The following is a 27061-nucleotide window of genomic DNA, read 5'->3' as shown; positions in this document are numbered from 1 at the left end:
CTATTGAGCTGGAGGCCAGCTGTGCTGATGTATAAGACTACTCTCTTTCAATTATGAACTGTAATATAAGCCTGGAAACCAAAATGTGGTCACTGATTGCCTTTCACGCCAGCCTTTGCCTTCATCAGATGGTTTAGTACAGACTGCAGGTTATTGTCATGCTCCTCAGAAGTATTTTCAAACACGATAATATCATCCAGATAGCACTGAACTCCATGTTGATTCTTCAGAATCAATGACATCATTTTTGAAAGGCACTTGGGGCAGATGCGAGACCGTATGGAACACATTTAAAATGAAATAGTCCCCCATGTGTAATAAATGCTGTGAGGTCTCTGCTATCTTCATGCAACACAACCTGGTGGTATGTGCTCTGCAAATCAAGCGTAGAAAACATTTTTCCTCCACGGAGTTCTGCAAATACTTCTTCTATGTGAGGAAGAGGATGGCTGTCAATCACAATAGCTTTATTTGGCTCTCTTAAGTCCACACGAAGGTGAATGCCTCCACCCTTCTTCTGCGTCACTACTATAGGTGAAACCCATTCCAAGGAGTCGATCTCTTCAATAATGTCCTTTTGAACAAGTTTTCTAAGTTCCTCTGAAACAGCTTCCCTGACTGAAAATGGTAAGTGCCGTAACTTCTGTCATATAGGCATCACATCATTCCACATTTTAATTTTATGCAGAAACCCATAAGCACAGCCGAGTTTCTCCTCAACCTGGTGTTGGGTCCCAGCTGAAACTGGTGTGTGTACCGCAAGAGTGCTTTGCTGAGGAAGATCAATTCGTCCATTAACTACCCTGAGATTTAAAGCAGCCAATAAATCTCTGTGAAGGATAGGAGTGCCTTTGTGGACAATGCAGAACTCTGCAGTTACACAGCAATCACCAAAAGTAACTATTACTGGCAGGCAGCCATGTACTGGAATATGGTTTTTCAAATAGCACACCAAGTGAAGCTTGGGTTCAGTAAGAGGCACATCTTTAAAGTAATGCAAATAGATGGAATCAGGTAGTATAGATACTGCTGAGCCAGTGTCCAACATTAGCTGAATAGAGTGTGATTTGCCTGAGGTTATGGCGGAAACGTTTACAGTGCACTTTATCTGTTCTGGAATATGTGCAGTAGTGATTTTGTCCATGCTAGCACAGTAACATCTGGTATTGTAACTGCATGCACCTGTTGATTGAACTGGCTACTGCAACATACTTTAGGAAAATGTCCAATCTTTTTGCAATGATTGCACTGAACTACTTTTGCCGGACATCCTGTGTAGCTTGCAAGGTGTTGTGGGGATCCACAGTGAAAACATGCTTTTAGTGTATTTTGAATTTGCTGATTCGGTGGTTTTTCATTAGTTTTCCTCTTGCAATTGTGTGTCTGCAGTGGCAGTGAACTTTTCTGCAAAGGAGCCACAGCCTGGACTGTGCCTCCTGTACCCATGCTCATTATTTTGGCTTCAGCTGTAGCTGACTCAATCTGAGTAGCAATGGTTATTGCTTTTTCTAGTGTAAGATGTGGTTCTAGGAGTAAGCGTTCTCTTACATGAAGCATGGTTGTTTTCTCAATGAGCTGGTCTCTAATCATCTCATCTGCCATATTCCCAAAGTCACAAATTACAATCAGACTCCTCAGGGAAGCAATATACTGTATTATAGTCTCCCCTGGTTCTGCTCACGCTGGCGAAATCTGTAGCGATTAGCTACTACATTCACTTTTGGCACAAAAAAATTCTTTAATGCAGTGAGTGCAGTCTCATATTTATCATCTGCAAGGGGAAAAAGTGTAAAATATATGCTGCCCTTCTGCTCCAAGGCAGTGGATAGCAGAGCATGCTTTCTTACTTCAGAAATCTCTGTAGCACTGATTGCAAGCAGATAAGTCTCAAACATATGGATCCAGATAGTAAAAGCAATTGGAGGCTCACCTGGGCTTTGCAGAAAGGGTGCAGGTGGGTTCAGAGGCAGAAGATCCAGCCTCGTCACCAAAATGTTGTATCAACCAGGCAAAGTACTAATAAGCTTCAACAGGACTTTATTTTCAAAGTGGAAACCTCTTTACCAAGCTGCTGCTGCACCCTCTGTAGCTCTCTCCCAGCCTCTCAACTCCTCCCCCTCCTTCCTGTTTCCTGTCCTTTCAGACTCCCAACAGCCAGTGCTCCCAATTCTAATAATTACAAGCAACATCTAAACACCACAGACTAATAGACCATATATCTAAGAGAAGGCAGCATGGTCTGGGGTATAGGAAGGACACAGGCCTTGGGATCAGGAGAGTGGGGTTCTATTCTCAGCTCAGGTGGCAACGCTGTGTGGTCTTGGGCAAGTCACTAAATCTCTTCCTACCTTCCCCTGTCAGTCTTCTCTATTTAAATTGTAAATGTTTCAAAGCAGGGACTGTCTCTCACTGTATGACTGTACAGCACCTAGCACAATGAAGCTCTGATTTTGGTTGGAGCGTCTATGCACTATTGTAATACAAACAATAAATGTGAATAAAGATAAACTGCTGAAGCTTAAAGAAGTTCACTATCTGAGGATGATAAAACATTAAGAAAGATTTTTAAAAGACCCCTAAGCTCAATAGTGCTCCAGCTTCAGTGCTCAGACTGATTTGATGTTACAGCTGTAGCTTAATGTGAGACCATCCAATTAAGTTTAACACCCTAAAGCTGAAATTTGAATTGAAAATAATGCTCTCTACATAAGCAAGGTTCTCCATGTTTCCCTGGTAGGTTTGCCCTTATGTAACTGCAGGTTATGGGACTGTCATCTGCTCTCCAGTGAAAGGTCTTTTACACATACAAAAATGACGCTACAAGAATATTAAGATTGCAAAGTCAAGCACTCAAAAGTTAGTAAATGCCAGAATGAAGTTTGCCTGTACAACCTTATTCAGCCCCTTTGTGTGTACACATTATGAGACAGTCTTCAATTGCATTGCATAATCATAATTTTTCCATGGCACCCTGCCTTATTCAGTGCGAACGAGGAACCTGCTCTGGGGATGAATAGGGGTTGTGCAGTGAAGGAAGCTGTCTTCTCTGGGACACCAGCCTCTTTTATTGCAAAAGTTGGAAGGTGTTCGGTGAGCGAGGCAGGGAATTGCCGGAAGTGAAGGACTGTTGCATGGTTAAGGCAGTTGAATGCTGCCCTGGAGAATTGGATTCTATCCTTGCCTCTTCCAGAGAGTTCCTATGTGAGGCTGGGTAAGTCATTTAAATGAAACATTTCATGGGTGGTCAATTCATTTTCTGGGTGCCTGACTTGAGACCCTGGGATCTGATTTGCAGAAGTGCAGAGTGCTCACTGCTGCAACTGAATTCAAGAGGAGCTGTGCTTTGAATATGTATAGTGCTATATAATGCTAAGTTCTCTAAAATCAGGTCCTAGAGTCTCAAATTGGGCACCCAAAATTAAAACACTTTTAATCTAAAACTGTGTCCTTTCAATTGGCTCATAAAGTGGGGACAATACTGTTCCTTCAAGCACTGTGAAGACAAATTCTTTAATATTTGTGAAGCATGCAGATACTATGGTGAAAGCACCATACTTTCTCTGCTCCATCCCCACTCCTCCCCGAGCTGAGGCTTGTCCCCTTTGTAGTCCAGTCAGCCTGTTCCCTTCTCCTCCACACTGCCTGGGTCCATTGGGGGAGTATTAAAGGCCCCAATACCACACACATCTTCTAGTGTCCCAGGTCAAACATAAGGGAAAATGTACAGCTGGGTAATAGATCGATCCTAAACGTGTTGAGATACTACCTCTTTGGTAAAACTACTGTGTCTCAGAATTATTACCATATGTAAATTAACATGGAATATGGTACCCAGTTGCATAGACCTAGAAAATAATAATTGTCTGGTTTACTTCTTAATTAGCACAATAAAATGTTGGCCTTGTGACAAATTCACCTTCCACTCCTTTTGCGGTGGAATTTTCCATTGTTGTGCTGAACACTGGCAGGGAGGGGAGAAAGGGGGAATAATAAAAAAGCCAGGTTCTAATTCCACGATGATCTACATCTTAAATAATTCAAAAGTGATGATTACTGTATGCCTGCGACTCTTATTACAGGGGAAGACAGAAGCAAAACCAAGCAGCTCACTGATTTAAAAGCTTTCTGGAGGCACCCTATTTATATCACACAGACCTGAAGAAAAAAATGCAGTAAAACTTGTAAATCTTCTTCAAATATCGTAAAAATGATTAGAGGGGAGACTGACAAATTACCAGCACAGTAATTCAATCTCAGTGTTCTAATGATCTCATCGATCAATCAGGCTTCACTGCTGCGGTTCATGATACCGTCTAGACCCCCTCTATTGAATTATGGCTTTGTTACAAATACCTCCTTATCCATTATCCTTACACTGAATACACTACCTTATTACAGCGGCACTCAGCACCATCAGAATTGAGGGTTTATCAGCAATCCCATTAGAAACCCTGTTTTTCAAAGGATTACAGTGCAGCCATGAAAATACACTCCAAGTTCAGATTCACCATGTGAGCTGGGAGAGAGGGAGAATGGACTAATGGTTAGAGTTAGGGCAGTTAGGATGCTAGCCTAGGACCTGGGAGAGTAGCTCCACCACAGCATGCCTTCTGCTTCAGTGAACTATATTGCATTGGACCAATCTCCTTTGCCCATGCTCAATGCAGCTGACTGGCAAGAAGCCCAGCGGCAAGATATTGACATTCGTGATACACTACTTGCCAAAAGGGAGGGGCGAAGCCCAGCTGCGGTTGTCCCACCTAACCCGGAGGGTAAACTACTATTGAGAGAATGGACCAAACTAAAACTGATTCAGGGAGTGCTACACCGAATGACCACTGACCCTTTACAAAAACAACGAGCACAACTAGTGCTGCCAAAAAAGTACAGAGCCCTGGCCATGAGGGCTCTGCATGATGACTTTGGGCATTTAGGGATGGAGAGGACCCTGGAACTTATTCGTAGTAGGTTCTATTGGCCCCGAATGGCTGAAGATGTTCGCAGGAAATGTGAGACTTGTGCTCGATGTGTTCAAAGGAAAACTCTGCCCACGAGGGCTGCATATCTCAAGAACATCACCAGCAACAAACCTTTGGAATTGGTATGCATTGATTTCTTGTCGGTAGAGGTAGACAAGAGGAAGGTTGGGAACATTCTAGTAGTGACTGACCATTTTACACGGTATGCACAGGCATATCCCACACGTGATCAGAGGGCCACCACTGTCGCTCGAGTATTGTGGGACAAATATTTCTCAGTCTATGGATTCCCGGCTCGGATACACTCTGATCAGGGGCGGGATTTTGAGAGTCACCTTCTGAAGGAGGTGCTGAAGATAGCAGGAATCAAAAAGTCTAGGACAACGCCTTATCACCCCCAAGGTGATCCTCAGCCAGAGAGGTTCAACCGAACCCTATTAGATATGTTGGGAACTTTGCGACCAGAGCAGAAGGCAACCTGGAGCCAGCATGTCGCATTTCTGGTGCATGCCTACAATGCCACAAAGAACTATGCTACGGGAGTCACCCCATATCTCTTGATGTTTGGGCGAGAACCAAGATTACCCATAGACTTGTGCTTTGGTGTATCAGAGGATGGAGATAGCTATGAAACTCACCAGCAATATGTATCCCGACTAAGGGAAAAGCTGCGGGATGCTTATCGCTTAGCTACCGCTGCGGCTCGGAAGAACGCAGACCGCAACAAACATCGATATGATGCTAGAGTGCGTTCGCAGGAGCTCCAGCCAGGGGACAGAGTCCTGCTGCGAAATTTGGGTATTGCTGGCAAACACAAGATAGCTGACAGATGGAAGGCAATACCTTACCTGGTGATGGAAAAGCTGGGAGATCTGCCGGTCTACAAGATCAAACCTGAAGACGGCCCAGGGCAAATAAAGACGGTGCATAGAAACCTTTTGCTCCCTGTGGGGGAATTGGTAAGCATCCCTTATGAGACGGGCCACAACAGGGCAGCTGGGCAGAACAGAGGTGCTAGACCAAAGCCGCCATCCAACACAGACAGCGGGCCCCCTGCAGCTAACTTACCCCTATTCTGCACATCTGAGAGTGAGTCTGAGGAGGAAGACACAACCCTGGTGTATCCTGGGATGGAGACAAGATTTCAGACTCGATCAGCTGAACCAAACGAGAGTTTTCCCTCTTCCGCCCTAAACCCCATGGCGGAATTATTTAGGCCCCTTTCTGACACCCCGGTGCCGCTGATGAGACCCCCCCTGTGATGACACACACAGGTTATTGGACAATGGAGACACACAGGTAGAGGATGCCCTGGGCACCTTGGACCCTCCAGCGTTAGAACTAGGAGTGCAGGGGCCTACGCCAGTAGCCGAGGGACCCTCCAGGGAAGCCTCTCCATCCGTCACTCAAGAGGATGTTCCCCCTACCTCGGCAACAGAGAGTCTCAATAGACGAGACAGGGTGATAAGACCAGTGAAACGGTTAACTTATGATGCACCTGGGGTGACTAGTGAGGAGCCAATACATTTAGCACACAGGCTTGTGGAAGCTAAAGTGGGCTTCCTGAGGCCCTTTGGAGGAAACCAATGAGTTGGTATAAAGGGCGTGTGATTTGTCGGGACGACAAATTCTCGGCTGGGGGGAGGATGTAAGCAGTGTCAGGGTGAGCTCCACCCTGACATCTGGTGGTGAGGTGTGGCAAGTTGTGGAAAAAAAACTTTAGGGGCTGATCTCATTTGCATAGGCACACCCACCCCGCCTAGACTGAGGCCATAGCTGCCCAAATGGTCACTTCGGCTGCTGTGGGATCCTCAGTGTCTCTGTTATTGGGGCAGGAAGAATAAATTGTTATTACCCTGATTATGGGAACTGTGCTTGGAACTGTACTTGGCCTTTTGCTATGATGGAGGGACTCACCATCAACTAAGTAGCATTCGCTAGGCAAGGGTCATGGGTTCCAAAACTGTGTGAATTGAGAGAGACTTGAGACAGGTATTAGTACCTGGTGGTGTGGGCCCCTTTGTGAGGGCCTGAAGCACCAATTGCACCTCTGTCTCTCTCCACTGTGGAATGTCAGAGCTAATTTTGGGTCTATTAAGAGTCTTGCTACAGGTACTGTGCTGCATTCACTTTGGCCTTAAGGTGCACCAGCACTAAGGCCCCCACTACTATGAGCTGAAATCACTGAGAGCTGAAATCATTAAGAGCTGAAATCACTGAGCACTGTGTCAAGTAGTGGGGAGCCAGAAGATCTAGAGTGCAGCGGTGTGTTTGTGAGACAGCGAGCTGTGCGGAGTGGAGCCAGTCGTGGTGGAGCGGCGCCGTCTGTGAGACAGCGGTGTGTTCGTGAGACGGCGAGCTGAGCAGAGCTGTTCGTGAGACGGCGAGCTGTGCAGAGCGGAGCCATTCATGAGACAGAGAGCTGAGCAGAGCTGTTCTTGAGACAGCGAGCGGTGCAGAGCAGAGCCGGTCGTGGTGGAGTGGAGCCGTTCGTGAGACAGTGGTGTGTTCGTGAGACGGCGAGCTGAGCAGAGCTGTTCGTGAGACGGCGAGCTGAGCAGAGCTGTTCGTGAGACGGCGAGCTGAGCAGAGCTGTTCGTGAGACGGCGAGCTGTGCAGAGCGGAGCCATTCATGAGACAGCGAGCTGAGCAGAGCTGTTCTTGAGACAGCGAGCGGTGCAGAGCAGAGCCGGTCGTGGTGGAGTGGAGCCGTTCGTGAGACAGTGGTGTGTTCGTGAGACGGCGAGCTGAGCAGAGCTGTTCGTGAGACGGCGAGCGGTGCAGAGTGGAGCCGGTCGTGGTGGAGCAGAGCCGTTCGTGAGACAGCGTAGCAGAGCAGAGCCCTGTGGGGCAGTCAGCTTCAGGACACGTAAGGTGCCCCTTACCCCTTTTCCCCACACACACGCACATTTTAGCCAGACTGGGGAGTAACACTATGCAGATGAACTTTTGAACTCTGGGGCTGGACTTTTTGGACTTTGGGTGATTTGTGGATTGCTGGACTCAAGAGACGTTTGGGTGCTGGGACTCAAGAACCCGAGGGAAAGGGGCATGCCCCAATTTGCTTGGGGTGGTTTTTTGCTCATGGGTTGTGTTATGAATCCTGTTGGTGGTGTTTCCCCAACATAATGCCACATTGTTTCTCCCTGTTATTAAAAGGCTTTTGCTACACTCAGACTATGTGCTTGCGAGAGGGGAAGTATTGCCTCTTGGAGGCGCCCAGCGGGGGTGGTATATATTTGTCCCAGGTCACTGGGTGGGGGCTCGAGCCGGTTTGCATTGTGTTATTGGAATGGATCCCCTAGATATTGAACCCGGCCCTTGTTGCTGCCAACTCTGATGGGCAGAAGGGTTACATATGTAATCTGGGTCAAGTCACTTAGGCTACATCTACACTGCTCCACAGTTTGGACTATGGGGGAATGAATAGCAGTGCACACCAAACTGCTGTTCTGTAGGTCCTCTGTGTGGATGCTGAAGGCATGAATTAAAAGATTCCTACTTTGCATTAATGTAGTCTTGTTTGAAGAGGATTATGCTAACGTGAACCAGGAACCCTTTAGTTTTGGTGCGTGCTGCTATTCACTTCCCTGGAATCCGAACTGTGAGGCAGCGTAGACAAGCCCGAAGTCTCAAACTCAATTTACCTTAGGGCCAGTGCCAGTCCTCAAATCCTCCCAGCAGGCCAATAATGTCACTGAAGATGGTGTTCAGAAAAGAAAACGTTTATATTGTATTTTTTGTTTTGAATTTATTAGAAATAATAAAAGTGTCACACAACTTTATACAATTCTTCGCCAGCCAGAGAGATTTTAGTGTTTGCCAGACACCTGGCAACGCTTCAGTTCTGTCAGTTTGTTGATGTTTGGCCTCCGTGACTGAGCAGTTGAAACCTTCAGGATTGCAGCAAGGTGGGCATCAGATAGTTGTGGTCAGTATTTTGACTTGTTTATATTCATGTGGGGAAAAAAGTGATGCTGCCTCTATGGCTAATTCTGCCCAGAGACTAGTGATGGTATCTCTGTCCCTCTCCCCCCGCCAATGGGAGCTGTGGGGGGCAGGGCCTGCAGCAGACAGAGCCAGCAGCGTGGCTGCATGGGTCTCTCCTCTGCAGGTCGCAGTGGGGAGGTTCTTGGGCCGCAGATGGCCCACAGGCCGGGAGTTTGAGACCCCTGCCCTAAGTCTCTCTGGGCCTCAGTTCCCCAACCGTAAAATGGCAACAGTAGTGCTTTCTTGCCTTAAAGGGGTATTGTAAGGATAACTACATTAAAGACTGAGAGGTACTCAGAACTACAGTGACAGAGGCCAGATAGACAGTGGTCAGATTCATATGTATGGAGGGATTGGGGTTGGATAATTTAATGTTTTTTTAGGAGGGGGTTGCAGTTTTTAGTGTTCATTTTGTAGGTCCTGAATCAGCAAAGCACTTAAACAGATGCTTAATTTATACTTATACTAATAGTTAAGCATGTGCTGAATTTGCTGATTTGGGGCAATAATTCATAAGTGAGACACACTCCAAGTGGGGAAAAACATGGTTCCAGTTTAACAGAACAGATGATTTGGAACTCAATTAATAAAGAATTAAAGGGGTGCGGGATAATATAAGTCATGCCAGTCCGTATGTGTTTCTGGAAAATAGTTCCTGTCAAACTAACTTGATATCTCTTTTTTTAAAAATGAGATTACAAGGTTTGTTGATAAAGCTAACGGTGTTGATGTAATATATTTAGACTTCTGTAAGGCATTCAACTTGGTACCACATGACATTTTGATTAAATTAGAATGATATAAAATGAACATGGAACACATTAGATGAATTAAAAACTGACTAACTGACAGGTTTCAAACTATAACTGTAAACGGGGACACATCATCAAACTGATGTGTTTACAGTATGGTTCTGCCTGGATCGGTTCTTGGCCTTATGCTTTAACATTTTTATTAATGAAACAGAAGGAAACAAAATCATCTCTGACTTGCAGATGGCACAAAAATTGGGGGAGTGGTAAAGAATGAAGAGGACAGGTCATTGATACAGAGCAATCTGGATCTGTTTATAAGCTGGGCACAAACAAATGATATGGCTTTTCATATGACCAAATATAAAGTCATACGTACAAGAACGACAAATGTAGGTCATACTTACAGGATGGGAGACACTCTATCCTGGGAAGCAGTGGTAGAGAGGATAATCAGCTGAGCACGAGGTGTGATGCTGTGGCCCAAAGGGCTAATGCAATCCTTGGATGTGTAAACAGGAAAATCTCAAGTAGAATTAGGGAGGTTATATTACTTCTGTTTTGGCACTAGTGAAACTGCTAATGGAATATTGTGTCCACTTCTGGTGTCAACAATTCAAAAAGTATTCTGATAAATTGGAGAGGGCTCACAGAAGAGACACGAATGATTAAAGGATTGGAAAACATGCCTTATAGTGATAGACTAAAGAATAACAAGGAGTCTGGTGGAACCTTAAAGACTAACAGATTTATTTGGACATAAGCTTTCGTGACAGGGCCAACTTGATTAGGATGGATGTAGTCCACTCCCAATAATAGATGAGGAGGTGTCAATTCAAGGAGAGGCAAAGCTGCTTTTGTAATGAGCCAGCCACTCCCAGTCCCTATTCAAGCCCAAATTAATGGTGTTAAATTTGCAAATGAATTTTAGTTCTGCTGTTTCTCTTTGAAATCTGTTTCTGAAGTTTTTTTGTTCAAGTATAGCTACTTTTAAATCTGTTATAGAATGTCCAGGAAGATTGAAGTGTTCTCCCACTGGCTTTTTTATGTTACAAATTCCTGATGTCCGATTTGTGTCCATTTATTCTTTTACGTAGGGACTGTCCAGTTTGGCCAATGTACATGGCAGAGGGGCATTGCTGGCACAATGATGGCATATATCACATTAGTAGACATGCAGGTGAATGAGCCTCTGATGGTGTGGCTGATGTGGTTGGGTCCACTGATGATGTTGCTAGAGTAGATACGGGGACAGAGTAGGCAACGAGGTTTGCTACAGGGATTGGTTCCTGTGTTAGTGTTTCTGTGGTGTGGTGTGTAGTTGCTGGTGAGTATTTGCTTCAGGTTGGGGGGCTGTCTGTAAGCGAGGACTGGCCTGCCTCCCAAAGTCTGTGAGAGTGAGGGATCATTTTCCAGGATAGGTTGTAAATCGTTGATAATGTGCTGGAGAGGTTTTAGCTGGGGGATGTACGTGATGACCAGTGGTGGTCTGTTATTTTCCTTGTTGGGCCTGTCCTGTAGTAGGTGATTTCTGGGTACCCATCTCGCTCTGTCAATCTGTTTCCTCACTTCCCCAGGTGGGTATTGTACTTTTTAAGAATGCTTGATAAAGATCTTGTAGGTGTTTGTCTCTGTCTGAGGGATTGGAGCAAATTCGGTTGTAACTTAGGGGCAGCGAGAGAAGTGGAGTCTGAGAGGGGAGTGAAGTAGGCTGTCACTGCCTCACCACTCACCCAAAAATCTCCAGAGATCAAAACTGACAATATGGTTGACAAGCCACTTGGTTGTACAGCACTCTCTGCTGTAGTCTGTTGGCCTAACAGCACCTTCCTGAACAACAGTGAGGCAAGCAGGCAGGTCAGCTGTTGAGTTGTCAGAACTTTCCAGTTGTTTCTTCATGTACATTGTCCAACACTATCACTCTTTATTAATCCTAATAATTCATTTAATCCTAATCCTGCAAAACTCTTATACATGTGCTTAACTTCAAATACTTGAATAGCACCCAGTGACTTCAAGGGGACACTCGTGCTTAAAGTTAAGCATATGCTTAAGTCCTTTGCTGGATAAGGATCATGCTGAGCTCTCTAAGGGCTTGATCCTGAGCCCCCTGAACTCAGTGAGCGTTTTTCCATTGACTACAATGGAATTTGGGTAAGCCTCTAACACTGAAGGCAAGGTGGACATTGATCACATGGCATACGTTGAAATCTCCTGCTATAAGCATCTTCAGAAAAGCAGAAGGCTGGAAGGAGTGAGGGTCTTTCTTGCTCAGTATGTTGACACCTCTGGACAAACTCTCCATATGCATGAATCTATATCTGAGCTGCTTCTCCCACAGAACAGTGAGGTACTTTCTTTGTAAAACCACAATGATTAATTAAGCTTGTCTAAATCAGTTTAATTCCTTTTAAGCTTTTCCTCTATTTTTAGAACATATAATTTTGGAACAACAACATTTTAAGATTCAGTGGCAGTTTCAGGAGAGTCTGCTCTGAAGTGTCAAGGTGAATTTGCAGTGAGCAATACAATGCGCCCTAACAAAATCTTAACAAAGGAAAAAAACAAAACAAAAAAAAAACCAACTGAAAACATGAGTCAAATTAATCCCCTTGCTTCACCCACCAAAAGCATCTATAACATCCAGGAAAGAATCCTGAACCGTACTAGGGAAAAACCTCCTATTGGGTTCAACAGAGGGAAAATGTGGAGCTATAGCATTTAATCGTAGTAGTCACAATTCATCCTGGCCTGTTCTCTGTTGTTCTCAAGAAAATGTTTGCCAGACAGTATAATTAATGATTCGCATAGCATTCACTTCCTGGTAGAATCCACGCTTCCTCAACATGTCTCTGTCCAGTGGTTGGATTGATAGAGATTTGAGTCCACTACATCGTTTGGCAAAGAGCTGAGTCTTTCAGCTGAAGTAGTAGAGGACTCCTGCTTTTAGCTCCAGAGACACCAGGTTCAGTCTTCTTCACTGATGCCAAATCCCACCCCCAGGACAACACATTACTTTGGCTCTAATTGTTTTGTTCCTCTTAAAACATTCACATCCATGCAAATTCAGTGTGTCAGTGACACGGGGACCTCTTAGTCTTAGTTGAGAATAATAATATAACCTCTGGGTGTTCCTCTAGCTATGGAATAGTGAAATATAAATTTCAAAAGGTTTGTAGAGTCTTTTTCTTAACCATACAGTTCACAGGTGCTAAACACCAAATCTAAATAAACCTTTGGGGTTCCCAGCTAATCTGTTTAACCTTCTCGATTACCTTATTTTCCTAGACTTTCTGGCTGCTTAGACTAATTAACAGTTCTCTGAGGGCAGAGTGGAAGTCTTGTGCTCTACAGGTATCCTAAATTCCATGACAATCAGACTTAATAAAAAGGTGCTTTCCCTGAGTTAGGCTGTTATAACACTTCGCACGAATGAACAATTAATTACACCTCAAAGCAGCCATGAGAAGTAAGAAACGATTACGGAACAGTCACTCTAATTTTGAGACCTGGAAAGATTATGGAACAAATTATTAAACAATCAGTTTGTAAGCACCTAGAGGATAATATGGTTAAAAGGAATAGCCAGAATGGATCTGTGAAGAACAAATAGTGATAAACCAATTTAACTTCCTTTTTTGACAGGTTTACTGGTGTAGTGGATGGGGGGAAGTAGTAGACATGATATATCTTGATTATAGAAAAGCTTTCGACACGGTCCCACATGACATTCTCATAAGCAAACAAGGGAAATTTCATCGAGATTAAATTACTATGAGGTTTGTGAACAACTGGTTGAAAGACAGTACTCAACGAGTAGTTATCAATAGTTTGCCGTCAGACTGAGAGAATGTATCTAGTGGGGTCCTGCAGAGGTCAGTCTTGGGTCAAATACTATTCAATATTTTCATTAATAACCTGGACAATGCAGTGGAGAGTATGCTTATAAAATTTGTGGATGACACCAAGGTGGGAGGAGTTGCAAGCACTTGGGAGGACAGGATTACAATTCAAAATGAACTTTATGAATTGGTCTGAAATCAACAAGATGGAATGCAATAAAGACACGTGCAAAGTATTTCACTTAGGAAGGAAAAATGCAGTGCACAACTATGAAACAGGGAATAGCTGTCTAGGTGGGAGTACTGCTGAAAAGGATCTGGGTGTTGTAGTGGATCAAAAATTGAATATGAGTCAACAATGTGATGCAATTGCAAAAAGGGCTAATATAATTCTGGGGGGTATTAACAGGAGTCTTAAATGTAAGACATGGGAGGTAACTGTCTCACTCTACTCAGTACTGGTGGGGCCTCAGCTGGAGGATTGTGCCAAACTGTGGGCACCACACTGTAGGAAAGATGTGGCCAAATTGAAGAGAGTCCCAAAGCGAGAAACAGATATAATAAAAAGTTTAGAAAACCTGACATATAAGAAAAGGTTAAAAAAATTGGATATGTTTAGTCTTGAGAAAAGAAAACCGAGAGGTGACCTGATATCAGTCTTCAAATATGTTAAGGGCTGCTATCAAGAAGACTGGAATCAATTGTTCTCCATGTCCACTGAAAGTAGGACCAGAAGTAATGGACTTAATCTACAGCAAAGAAGATGTAGGTTAGATATTAGGAAAACCTTTTTAACTATTAGGGTAGTTACATTCTGGAAAAGGCTTCCAACGGAGATTGTGGAATCCCCATCATTGGAGGTTTTAAAGTACAAACACCTGTCAGGTATGGTCAAGGTTCACTTGGTCCTGTGTAAGCACAAGTAAATTAAACTTGATGATTTTTTGAGGTTCCTTCTAGCCCAACCTTTCTATGATTCCATTAGTCCCATTTTACAGGCAAGAGGGGAGATTCTGTGCTGCAATTCTAAGAGATACAGTGCACAACTCACAGTCCAGGAGGAGCAGAGGCTCAGGTGGCTTTAAGCCACCTTTGCACTTCCCAACCCTGGGCTGGTCCATAGACTCTGGCATACCTTAAACAAACCTGAGCTAAGTTTCCTGTAAGCTGTGCAGCCGTGTGGCTGTGCAGCAGCCTATTTAGTGCCATGCAGGCACTTAGGGAACCCGCCCGGGGACGTGCCGCGGTCGGGGGAGGGGCGCCCTGCAGCCCGGACCCAGCCGCAGCCGGATCTGGCCTAGGCATGGCCCCAGGTGTGGCTGGGAGGGCACGGCCAGAGCAGCACACACCCAGCCATGGCCAGATCCAGCGCGGACCTGCTGGGGCTGGGGGAGGGGCACCTATCCTGTAGCCTGAGCTGCAGAGCTCCTGCACTGTGGGAAGTCCTCTCTCCCCACAGTAGCCCCGAAGCATCCTCCTGCACCCCAAACCTCTCATTCCCAGCCCCACCCCAGAGTCCACACCCCCAGGCAGTGCCCTCACCCCCTGAACCCAACCCTCTGCCCCAGCTCTGACCCCTCATCCCGGGCCCCACCCCAGAGCCTGCACCAACAGCCAGAGCCCTCACACCCCTGCACCCCAACCCTCTTCCCCAGCCCTGAGCCCCCTTCCACAAAAAACCCTCGGCCCCATCCCCACCACCTGAATTTTGTTATGTGCACCAGTATGAAGGTGCTATGTCACACATCACCTCCATATTGGTGCACATAACAAAATTCATTCCGCACATGGATGGGAAAAATTAGAGGGAACACAGGGGGCCAGTCTAAGTTACTGGCTGACCTATGGCCTGCAGTGCTGAGTACTAAGCTCCTACTCTCGACCCACGCCCTTCTACCTTCCAGCATGCACCTCATGCCAGCTCTTGCAGATGGATACTGAGAAGCCAGCCTTATCATTGTCTTCTTCAGTTCCTATCCCAGGGGATTCTTTCCCTCTCCCTTCCCCGGCTTGATACAGAGACATTAGAGCCCATTTATATCACTCCAACCCTTTTACTTGTGAAGGGGTCAGCGGGAAGGTGAGGATGTCACCCAAGAAAATTGAGGCACAGGGGCTAAGTGACTTGCCAAAGTCACCCAAGGATAGGTGACTCTTATCCCTGTGTGATAGCTACAGGGCCATCTCCAGTCTCTCCTTTCCCCCACCCCCTTTTAATTTACTTCTTGTTTCCTTGTTTCAATAGGGGAACAAACATTTTTTGTGCTTTCTGGCTGTGTAGTGAACAGTACTTTTCCAGAACTACCATCACTTACTTTTTTCGGTACTTAATCCAGTTCCATTAAAACAGTAACAGTCTCCTATGAGAGAGAACTTAGGATGGCTAGTAAAATATAGCATATTGCTCAGAATGAGGTCTAACATTTGCCATGTACATTACATCAAGGAGATATAATTTCTTCTTAGTAACACATTACCATTTTAGAAATGTAGCCTAGCATTCTAGACACCGACCTCACAGCAGCTGCGCGCCTCAAGGGATTTGTCTGTGATGATTTGCAAATCTCCTTCCTGGCACATCTGCTCCATCATTTTACCATTTGAAAAATATTCCTCTTCTTAATTCTGTGCTCCAGGAGTCATTATTCTGCATTCATCTGCACTGAACTGCTTTTGATATCTATTAGCACAGTTCTATTGAGAAAGTTCAAGTCCACCTAGAGCAGATTGGAATATTCCGTGTTATTTACTATTCTTTCCAAACCAATCTGTGAACCTATAACCCTCTGAAATAATCATGCCTTGTTATCTAGTATACGCAATAAGGAAACCATAGGAGACACTTTTCATGATCATTGACAACAGGTGGTGTTATGCATAGTGAGATAAAAGTAATCAGATCAAATGCTTCAGGGTATGTGCTGATCACAGTAGGGGTCAGGTAGGAATATCCCTACACATACAGCATGGCACAGTTGGTTAGGTGAATTACAAGGAAGGGGTAGACTTCTGAAATTTCAAGAATTAGCATCCTGCAGAGACAGAGAAACCACCTTTGTGGCTCAAGGATCCACTGAAACAAAATCTGAGGTTGTAATAGTACGAAAAATGTTCTGTTTCTGGTCTATTCTCTTTCCCTCTACCTGGAGGCAGAATTCTCAAAGCAGAGAATGTCTCCAAACCAGAGATGTCATGGGTGATGGGTGAATCCCAGGCTTGGGGAGGCTAACCCCTGGCCCGACGCACCTTCTACCCAAGGCCACGCCCCTCCTGCTAAAGCCCATAGCCCCCCTCTCCCCATGCGGCTGCCAGCCACCCACTCGCCTCTCTCCAGCATGCTGCACAGGTGGTGTGGCACCCCTACCCCAGCCCAAGAGTCCCGGGCAGGTGGGTGGGCATGAGGGCAGCATAGCCCTCCCCCTACCCCAGCCCTGGTGCGCCGGGCGGTCTTTGTGCACCCCCCTCTGCGCGCTGGGTGGATGACACGGTCCCCCTCTTCCAGCCCTGGAGCGCAGGTCAGCCCCCATTAGCCCCAGCTTGGGGCGACGGCGGGAAGAGCCCCCCACAGCACAGCACTGGGAAACAGGAAGGGGCCTGTGGGAGGAGCATGGGCAGGGCCACACAAGGCTTGGTGGGAAGGTTCAGCCTTCCCTGCCTTCTATACCCACCACCCATGAGAGGTGTAAATAGCACTGGCTGAAAAAATTCAGATCTTTTAGGGGAAAAATGAACACAGTCTTCATGAAAGCTTCCCCCAGGTGTATTTTCTCCCATTTTCTCTCTCTTATGCCCAAATAAATTGGTTAGTCTCTAAGGTGACACAAGGACTCTTCACTGTTTTTGCTGATATAGACTAACATGGCTACCCCTCTAACACCTTTCTCCTGTTTGCCTCCTCTTTGCCACTTTCCCCATATCATGGCCACCAGCCCAGGTGAGGAAGAATGAACAGTTCTCACATTCAGAGCCCATCAGAACCATCCTGTAGATCACCTGGTAATACTAATTTACAGTAGAATGATGTAAGGTCCTCTCCATCCACCCATGGGTGTAGGATGCCACCTCAGCTTTGCGGCCAGACAAAGCAGCGAGAGATCGGACACAGCTTTCCTGCATGGCAGTGCAGAATCCTTCCTCCTCTGCGAAAGGAAAATTCCTTCCACTGCAGGAACCCCTGGTGAAATGGTCAGGGCCGGGTTATGTAAGAGATCAGACTGGATGATCATAGTGGCCCATTCTACCCTTAAAAGCTATGAATCTGTTACTGGCTTCTGCCAGACCAGCCCCTTTCTAAGGCTTTTAATCATAAGTAAAAAAATGTTATTGACTCAAGTGAATTACCAGTGCCAGAGTTATATCACTGGTGATGACGTATGAGCCAGAAAGACTACAGCTTGACTCTCAGATCCAGGGTAAGTTCACAGCATTGTTAATTAGAAGAACCACCTTTCTTTTTTCCTCTCCCCCTGCACACTAGGCCCGTTTGATCTAGTGTCACTGAGACAGAAAAAAACGAGAATCCCACAATGCCATTTTTACTCAATCCCATCCCAGAGCATAACTGCACTTTACGAGCCTAATCCAAAACCCACATGCGGCTTTTGGATCAGGCCATAAGAATTCACTGTAGACGCTATTCACCTACAATGTGCACTGTGTGTTTTAACACTCCAGACTCAAGGTTTCTAACCCAGCTGTGGAGCAGAGGATGTAGGTAATAGGCAGGACTCGCTACCTTACAGTGCACATACAGGCAAGTAGCCAGATTACGTTAGGCACACTGTTGACATCCCCTATTTTCATGCCACTGTCCCAGAGTGGTGGTACCCTAATGGTGGTAGCTAAAAGCAAGGACTGTGTAAGCATCAGAATCTGGTGTTCTTCATAGTGAGATAAAAACAACCATATGCATCAGGGTGTGCACTGACCACAGTAGGGGTCAGGAAGGCATCTGCACAATTGGCTGGGAGGGGATTCACTTCTTCTGAAACTGCAGGTGTTATTTTATTCGGAGGGCAGGGTAACAGGCTTAACGGATCAAGTGTCATTTTTCGCCAAAGACTCATTTCATGTGCTGACTCGAGTGTGGGGAGACCCTTCTAGACATCACTCATCTGATTTCCTCCAAGACAGAACTGTTCTGAAGAAAGGCTCCTTGCAGTTCTGTCTATTATGTATGTAAACAGAAACGTATTGCTTACCAAACAGGCCAAGTGGCCGAGTAATTGAATTGCTCCCAAGGACAAGAGTCAATGTTACACACTAGCCCTTTATGGACGGGAACATCCAAACCAACCAATGCAAATGCTTTTTGACAGGCAGACATCATTAATCAACATCACAAAAAGTAGACATTGCTGCATATTTATCTGCTGCTGACAAGCTGGCTTCACATCCTCTAGTTAGGAACACATTGCATCGCCTGTTTCAGCAAGATAACAAAATGCCGTAAGGACCCGTAAGACTGCACTGTCCCAATTATCTATTCACTGTCATCTACTGGATAATTGTTATTCCTTGGAGACTGGGGGCTTGTTGGAGAGAGAGGGGATAAGGAAGATATATATTTTGGATCTGCACTGCAATTTAGATTAACTGCAGTGGCAAGAAGAAATATATGTGGAGCATGCAGCATAACTGCTTAATTACTCATGAATATAAATCAAATAATTTAAATTGCCCTTTAAATAAATATTTGGACAGTTACTTGTCGTTGTAATAAATTACTTAACTTGCCTGATGGGAAGCCAAATTGTAGGAGATTATTTCACACATGGAATCGTTCCATTGAATCACTGATGTTTTTCTCAGTACTGTAAGTACTCATGAAAGCCGTGATGGTGTGAAAGGATCTGTGTGGATAGACTTTTGAATCCACTGGGCTCCATGTGGATGCAAGGGTCCATTGGCTCAGGTCCAGCTACAAAATCAGGGCCAAAATTACATCAGGTTGATTTGAGCGCACTATCTTCCCTATAGTCATGGAGTTTTGTTTGTGCTTCTGTTTAGGTCAGTTGAGTCCTGGTCAGTTCACTCCTGCACCATCCCAAACTGTACTGTTAGTATCTGAAGGTTTTGCTGCTTCTGCATTAGACTGTAAACTCTTTGGAGCAGGGACTGCAAACCCAGTCCTGCTCCCACCAGAGTCAACCAGAGTTTTGCCTTTCATTTCAACGGGGGCAAGAGAAAGGCCCTGTCTCCCCCTCTGGACCTAAGCCTAGAAACACGCCCAGATGTACTACCAGGCTACCATGGACAGTACCCCTGGCTACTCACTACAGTAGCACTACAGCCAGCCGTATTTGAAGCATGAGGACCTATGCTTGCACTGCAGTGAGCACACTGTCAGTACTCAGTGCATAATACATTATAATTCATATTCAGTCCTATGTAGGTTCTTGTACAGCCCTCATCGCTGTATTACATGAAGATCAGCTTTGTAAAGTTATTTAGGTGCCTAAAGATGTAAATAAGTTCCTGGGGGATTTTCAAATGCACCTATGCACCTGTCTCCTATTGAAATCAAAGGGAAATAAGTGCCCCAGGTACTTTTGAAAATGCCAGTAGATCAGTGGTTCCCCAACTTGTTCCGCCACTTGTGCAGGGAAAGCCCCTGGCGGGCCGGGCTGGTTTGTTTACCTGCCGCGTCCGAACGTTCGGCCGATCGCGGCTCCCAGTGGCAGTGGTTCGCTGCTCCAGGCCAATGGGAGCTGCTGGAAGCAGTGGCCAGTATGTCCCTCGGCTCGCACAGCTTCCAGCGAGAGACTGCTGAATTGGAATTCATTTGCAAATTGGATACAGTTAACTTAGGCTTGAATAGAGACTGGGAGTGGCTAAGTCATTATGCAAGGTAACCTATTTCCCCTTGTTTTTTCCTCCCCCCCCCCCCATTCCTCAGACGTTCTTGTTAAACCCTGGATTTGTGCTGGAAATGGCTCACCTTGATTATCATACACATTGTAAGGAGAGTGATCACTTTAGATAAGCTATTACCAGCAGGAGAGTGGGGTGGGGGGAGAGAAAACCTGGATTTGTGCTGGAAATGGCCCACCTTGATTATCATACACATTGTAAGGAGAGTGATCACTTTAGATAAGCTATTACCAGCAGGAGAGTGGGGTAGGGGGAGAAAACCTTTTGAAGTGATAAACATCCATTTTTTCGTGGTCTGTGTGTATAAAAACATCCTCACTGCATTTTCCACTTTTATGCATCTGATGAAGTGAGCTGTAGCTCACAAAAACTTATGCTCAAATAAATTGGTTAGTCTCTAAGGTGCCACAAGTACTCCTTTTCTTTTAGTTTTAAGGAAGGATCTGATAGAGGACAATGAGGTGACTTGGCATATGTTTACAGAGACCTGCTCCCATGTGTAAGGGGCAGCACAGGAGAAAGCACTTACTAAGAAAGTTACTTATTTTGAAAATTTAAGTGAGCAATGCAGGCTGGCATCATGGGCAGAGCAGAGGCAGGACTTGACATAATGACAATAGAGGAGGTTTGGGAAAAAATCAATAAATTAAACAGTAATAAATCACCAGGACCAGATGGAATTGCAGAACTATCATCTGTAGTATCTAACCTATCATTTAAATCAGCGTCTGTTACCAGATGACTGGAGGATAGCTAATGATATAAAAAAATACTATTTTTTAAAAAGACTCCCAGAGATGACCCTGGCAATTACAGGCCAGTAAAGCTAACTTCAGTACCAGACAAATTGGTTGAAACTATAGAAAGAACAGAATTATCAGACACATAGATTAACATGATTTGTTGGGGAAGAGTCAACATGGTTTTTGTAAAGGAAAATCATGCCTCACCAATCTACTAGAATTCTTTGAGGGGGTCAAAAACATGTACACCAGGGTGATTGAGTGGATATAGTGTACTTGGACTTTCAGAAAGCCTTTTAAAAGATCCTTCACCAAAAACTATTAAGCAAACTAAGCAGTCATGGGATAAATGAGGAGGTTTTCTCATGGATCAGTAACTGGTTAAAAGGCAGAAAACAAATGGTAGGAATAAATGGTCAGTTTTCAGAATGGAGAGAGGTAAATAGAAGTGTCCCCTAGGGATCTGTACAGGGTCCAGTGCTGTTCAAAGTATTCATAAATTATCTGGAAACAGGATAAACAGCGAGATGGCAAAGTTTGCAGATGATACAAAATTACTCAAGGTAGATAAGTCCAAAGCAGACTGCAAAGAATTACAAAAGGATCTCACAAAACTGGAAGACTGGGCAACATAATCCCAACTATACCTACAGAATGATAGAATCTAAATTAGCTTTAACCACTCAAAAAGCAGATCTTGGAGTCATTAAGCATAGTTCTCTGAAAACATCTGCTCAATGTGCAGCAGCAATCAAAAAATGTTAGAATGTTAGGAACCATTGGGAAAGTGTAGATAACAAAACAGAAGGTATCATAATGTCACTATATCAATCCATGGTACATCCACACCTTAAATACTGAATGCAGTTCTGGTTACCCCATCTCCAAAAGACATATCGGAATTGGAAAAGGTACAGAGAAGGGCAATAAAAATTATTAGAAATATGGAAAAGTGTCCATTTGAGGAGAAATTAAAAAGACTGGGACTTTCAGCTTGGAAAAGAGATGACCAAGAGGGGATTTGATAGAGATCTATAAAATCTTGATGGGTGTGGAAAAAGTAAATACGGAAGTGTTGTTTACTCTTTCACATAACACAAGAAAAAGGGGTCATTCAGTAAAATTAATAGGCAGCAGGTTAAAACAAACAAAAGGAAGTACTTCTTCACACAATGCACAGTCAACCTGTGGAACTCATTGCCAGGGGATATTGTGAAGACCAAAACCATAACAGGGTTAAAAAAAAGAACTAGATAAGTTAATGGAGGATAGGTCCATTGATGGCTATTAGACAAGATGGTCAGGGATGCAACCGCATGCTCTGGATGTCCATAGTCTCTCTCAGAAGCTGGGAGTGGATAACAGGGGATGGATTATTTGATGATTGCCCTCTTCTGTTCATACCGTCTGAAGCGCCTCGCATTGGCCACTGTTGGAAGACAGGATACTGGGTTAGATGGACCATTGGTGTGACCCAGTATAGCCATTCTTCTGTTCAATGTTTGAAAGTAAATGAGATGTGATGGATAGGCTGGGAGGTGAGAATAAGCTATGAAGGGCATTGAAAGTGAATAGAAGTAGTTTATGGTTTATACAATGGATAATGGAAGGATGCAAAGAGAGGGATGATGTGAAAATGATGAGTTGGGACAGGGAAAATTATCTTTGCAGCAGCATTTTTAATGGATTTGAGCAGGGCAAGGTTGCATTTGTCAAGGCCAAAAAAGAGGATGACACAATAGTCAAGATGCAAAATTATGCGGGCCTTGTGTGTTTGAACAGAACCTGGCACAATGGATCCTAAGGCTCAGGGCCCTAGGTACTACTGCAATGTAAATACTTAATAATTATTAATGAGGATGATGTCATGTCGCAACACAATGTGGAATCTTACCTCCTCAGAGGCCTCTGTGCCCCTCAGTTACCAGGTAGCTGTTTAAATAGGTTATCCAGGTTCTGGTTGGCTGCCTGATTGGGCTTTCTATCCACTGCCCTGTTTGATCCTCCAATCAATATGTCTATCTGGCTCTGATCACTGTTGTATATGTGCAACTGTGTGAAATCTGAGCCAGGATTTAATAATTTGCTTGAAAGAAAATACATGTGTGTCAGGCCCATCACCTTGGTGTCAAGCCATCAAAATCAAGCAGGGTTATTTCATCAGCAAAGCTTCAGCACTCACACTTCGTAACAGCGTCTCACTTCACTTGTCTCTTCAGTCTCATACTTTGCAACAGCTTGTGTACAGCTTGTCTCTCAGCCCTGGAGAGCTTACAGCCGTATCCTAGCCTTTAGGGGATACACCATTACACCATGGGCACATTAAAAACCCCTGGAACATACTGTCACTGCAGCAAGATAACTGCAGTCTTCCTTTCACTGGGGAAAACTGGCTTATTACCAGTATAATGAGATCATCTGAGGGAAAAGAAACACCTGTCAGTAGATTTTTATTTATTTATTTATTTATTTATTTTTACTCCTCCCAGTGGAATTTGAGAAAGAAAAGTTAAGAAAGAGGGAAGTAGATCACAACATCTGAAAAGGGAAACTCTTGCAGGGTTCAAACAATCCTGTGGGGGTGGGGGGGAAATGTCAGCACTGAAACTTTCCTGTGATGGCTTGAGACCTCTACTTCCACAAACATAGGCTGAAAGCCACAAACAATGCGTCAGGGAAGCCACAGCGAATACCACCACATCGTTTACAAGTGACTCCAAACATAGAGGAATAGGCTAGTCTGTTCTGACCATCTGCTACACAACTCCTCTACAGAGGGCTATTCAACCTAGCAGAGAAAGGAGCCGACCCAATGGCTGGAAGTTGAAGTGAGACAAATTGAGATGGGAAATAAGACACACATTTTTAGCAGTGAGGGTAATTAACCATTGGAGCAATTTACCAAAGGTCATTGCGGAGTCTCCATCATTGGAACATTTTTAATCAAGTTTGCACATTTTTCTAAAAGATCTGTTCTAGTTCAAACAGGAATTAATTCAGGGAAGTTCTATGGCCTGTGTTCTACAGGGGGTCTGACTAGATGATCACAATGGTCCCTTCTGGCCTTATAATCGATGAATTTACTACTACTGCATCTGCTTTCTTTTCATGTTAACACCTCCACCTTCTTCTTTGCCTTCTATGGCTTCTCTCATATGAGCAAGAATGCAAACCAGACCACAAGAATAGTGATAATGGCTTCTATCTGTATAGCACTTTTCAAAGGATCCCACAGGGCTTTACTAAGTATGCCCTGAATTCAGCAAAGAATCCCTTTTCAGCAAAGGACTTAAGCATGCGCTTAATGCTTAAGCACATGACTAAATCTCATTTACTTCAAGGGGACTTATGCATGTGCATAAAGCATAGCACGTGCTTAAGCACTTTACTTAATCAGGGCCTAGAGAGAGAGAAATCCTTAGTATTGACGATGTTATTGGGACAGATTCTGTTCTCGGTTACCCCAATTGTAACCTGTACTAGCTCCATTGAAGTCAATGGAATTACTCTGTATTTACAAGGGAATAATTTGGTCAAGTGAACTTACCCCAGCATTAGTGAGATTCAGAGGCAGCCCCAGTATGTTCTATCGCATCTGTCTCCGTTAGATCCAGACACACGCACACAGAATTTCTTTGCCTCACGCAGCACCCCAGGCATGATTTCCAAATTCTGCTTTACACATGACAGTTTGCTTCATTTTTATCTGCATACATTATCTGTGTTTGTCAGTTCCTGCCCTGGGCCCCCTCCTGTGTTCTAGCACCTGACATCAATCATACTCATTGGCTAAAGCTATTATGAATTCTCCTGGCTTTTTTTTTTTTTTTTAATAAATCGAATGAGCAAATTCCTTAGGATTATCACCCGGTAAACACAGGGAACGACCGAAAGGAGATAATAAATTATTATACTCTTGGAACTGGCTACCACAATGAGACTGGGGCCAGGGTCTGCCCCTTAAGGGGTGGTTTAAGTGCACATGGCAGGCAATTCGCTCTTCTTGATTCTGTTATCTTTTCTGCACAAGCCTCCTCCTTGTGTCCGGGGCATGGGAAAGAAGCCACATAAGGGCAAATTCCAGTCTATGCTGTTTCACAAATGTGAAAAAATATTCTTTAGAAAAACAGAAACATGTGTTGCCCTGTACATCGGCCTGCCTTCTGCCTAGTGCTTCATTGGTTGGACCTGAGTGAAGTGAAAATAAAGGGAACACGCCACTCACTGAGTTCTAAAACATAACACTGTACACTTTCCCTGAACAAAGTCAGTGACATACGACACTGTACACTGCTGCTGAGAGCTGAGTGCCTCTCCTGTCAAATCTGTCTGAAGGACCAGACAGGAGCTCTCCATTTGCAACTGTCCCAATTTCTAGCTTGTTCTGAGACTTAAAACTCAGATAAGTGTTTTTTCTGAGTGAAAACAAACTCATTTCTTTGCATCTGCTAGTGTCTCATGTATTTTCAGTGCGGCTTGCTTACAAGGAGGACAAAGACCCTGCCACCTGATGTGACTCACTGCATTAACTACTCTGCTGCAGTGCTTCCACAAACTGTGATAAAAGGATCAGACGAGACAGTTGGACTGACCCATGGTGACGGCGGGACCCTCATGACCCACCATCCCATTGTAGCTGTGGCACGGGCTGTTTGTCTGTGGCGTTGACTTCGTGTTCCCACCTGATGATGCAATGAAAATATGCTTCGGAGCTCTATTGTCAAGCACACTATTTCCTTTGAAGACATGATTTCTTTGTGGGTTTGTGAACCTCTCACACCAATATATGTATATGTCTTTAAAAAGCAGGGTACTCAGCTTATCACAAAATGCAGCACTTGGCAACAGGTAACAGCTCATAGCCATTGACTTCTTGTCTCCCCTTCCCAACCAGCTAGTCCATTCCCACTGAACCCCGATCCTACCTGAATTGTTTTATTTCCTTTACATTTTCTTCCACATCCCTCCTGGGTCTGGCTGGCAGCCAAGCTGAACTTCTGTCCCAAACGAGGCTGCTGCTGCTGTGGTACTCAGCTCTCTCCAGAGAGATGAATCAGCTAATCCTTTATTTGCGGTTCCCTTGTACGGCTCTTCCGTGCAGCAGCCCGTCTCCTCCGAAGCTCTTCCTCAAAATGGCATCAGAATAACTTCTTTATTTCTCTCGACCTGACTGACCATGACTGTCTCTGACCCATAGGAAAATTCAGAGCATATGCTATGTTCAGATTTCTGATTCCCCAGCAGTGAAGCACAATCATCCCATTTATTGTCCAGCAGTCCTAACATATGGAAGCAACCAAACAGATACATGAGTTTGAGACAGAATTCAGTCCAAACACATGCAGTTAAGAGGCCTACATTCCCACAGAAATGAAAGCTATGCATCTGATGAAATCCATGTGATCGTTATGGTAGGACAGTCCAGCACACCAGCGCAGCTCTTACAATCCCACATGCTGCTGGCAAGATAAATATTTACTATTTACATCACGTTCCCACACATAGGGAGTCAGTCTAGAATAGTGGTCCTGAGCTCCAAAACGCAGGCTTCTGTCACTTGAGCTTCAGAACTCCTATAGCTGTAGTAAGTCACTTATGCACTCTGGGGGGTTGACCAGTAGAGGGCAACATCACATACTCATAGGCAGTTCATTGCAAGCCGTTAACTAGATGTAAGAAATCGCCATCTCTCGCCCCCCGCATCAGATTCCCTTGGGTTACGCTGGGTTTTTTTATGGAACACGTGAGACAAATTCATCCATGGTATAATTCCATTGGCTCAGTGGGACACAGTTAGTGCCATATGATTTGTTTCTATTTGAATTTTTTATGATAACATTTGATTCTCTGATAATCCAGCAGTGGTTTTGCCCACTGTATAT

General features: G+C 44.6%; 1 long non-coding RNA gene across 1 annotated transcript in view; it reads right to left on the bottom strand.

The window, feature by feature from the left end:
- LOC141981264 (uncharacterized) overlaps positions 1-26460 on the bottom strand; it is a 52333-nt gene extending 25873 nt beyond the window's left edge. The window contains exon 1 of the long non-coding RNA XR_012637704.1: positions 26105-26460. This is a non-coding gene — a long non-coding RNA (uncharacterized LOC141981264). The remainder of the gene's footprint in view (positions 1-26104) is intronic.
- Between the last annotated feature and the right edge of the window lie 601 nt (positions 26461-27061).

The sequence above is a fragment of the Natator depressus genome, chromosome 2, assembly GCF_965152275.1.
Source record: "Natator depressus isolate rNatDep1 chromosome 2, rNatDep2.hap1, whole genome shotgun sequence".
Classification (NCBI taxonomy): Eukaryota; Metazoa; Chordata; order Testudines; family Cheloniidae; genus Natator; species Natator depressus.
Note: the sequence above shows the minus strand (reverse complement) of the source record. Positions and strands in the feature narration are given on the sequence as shown.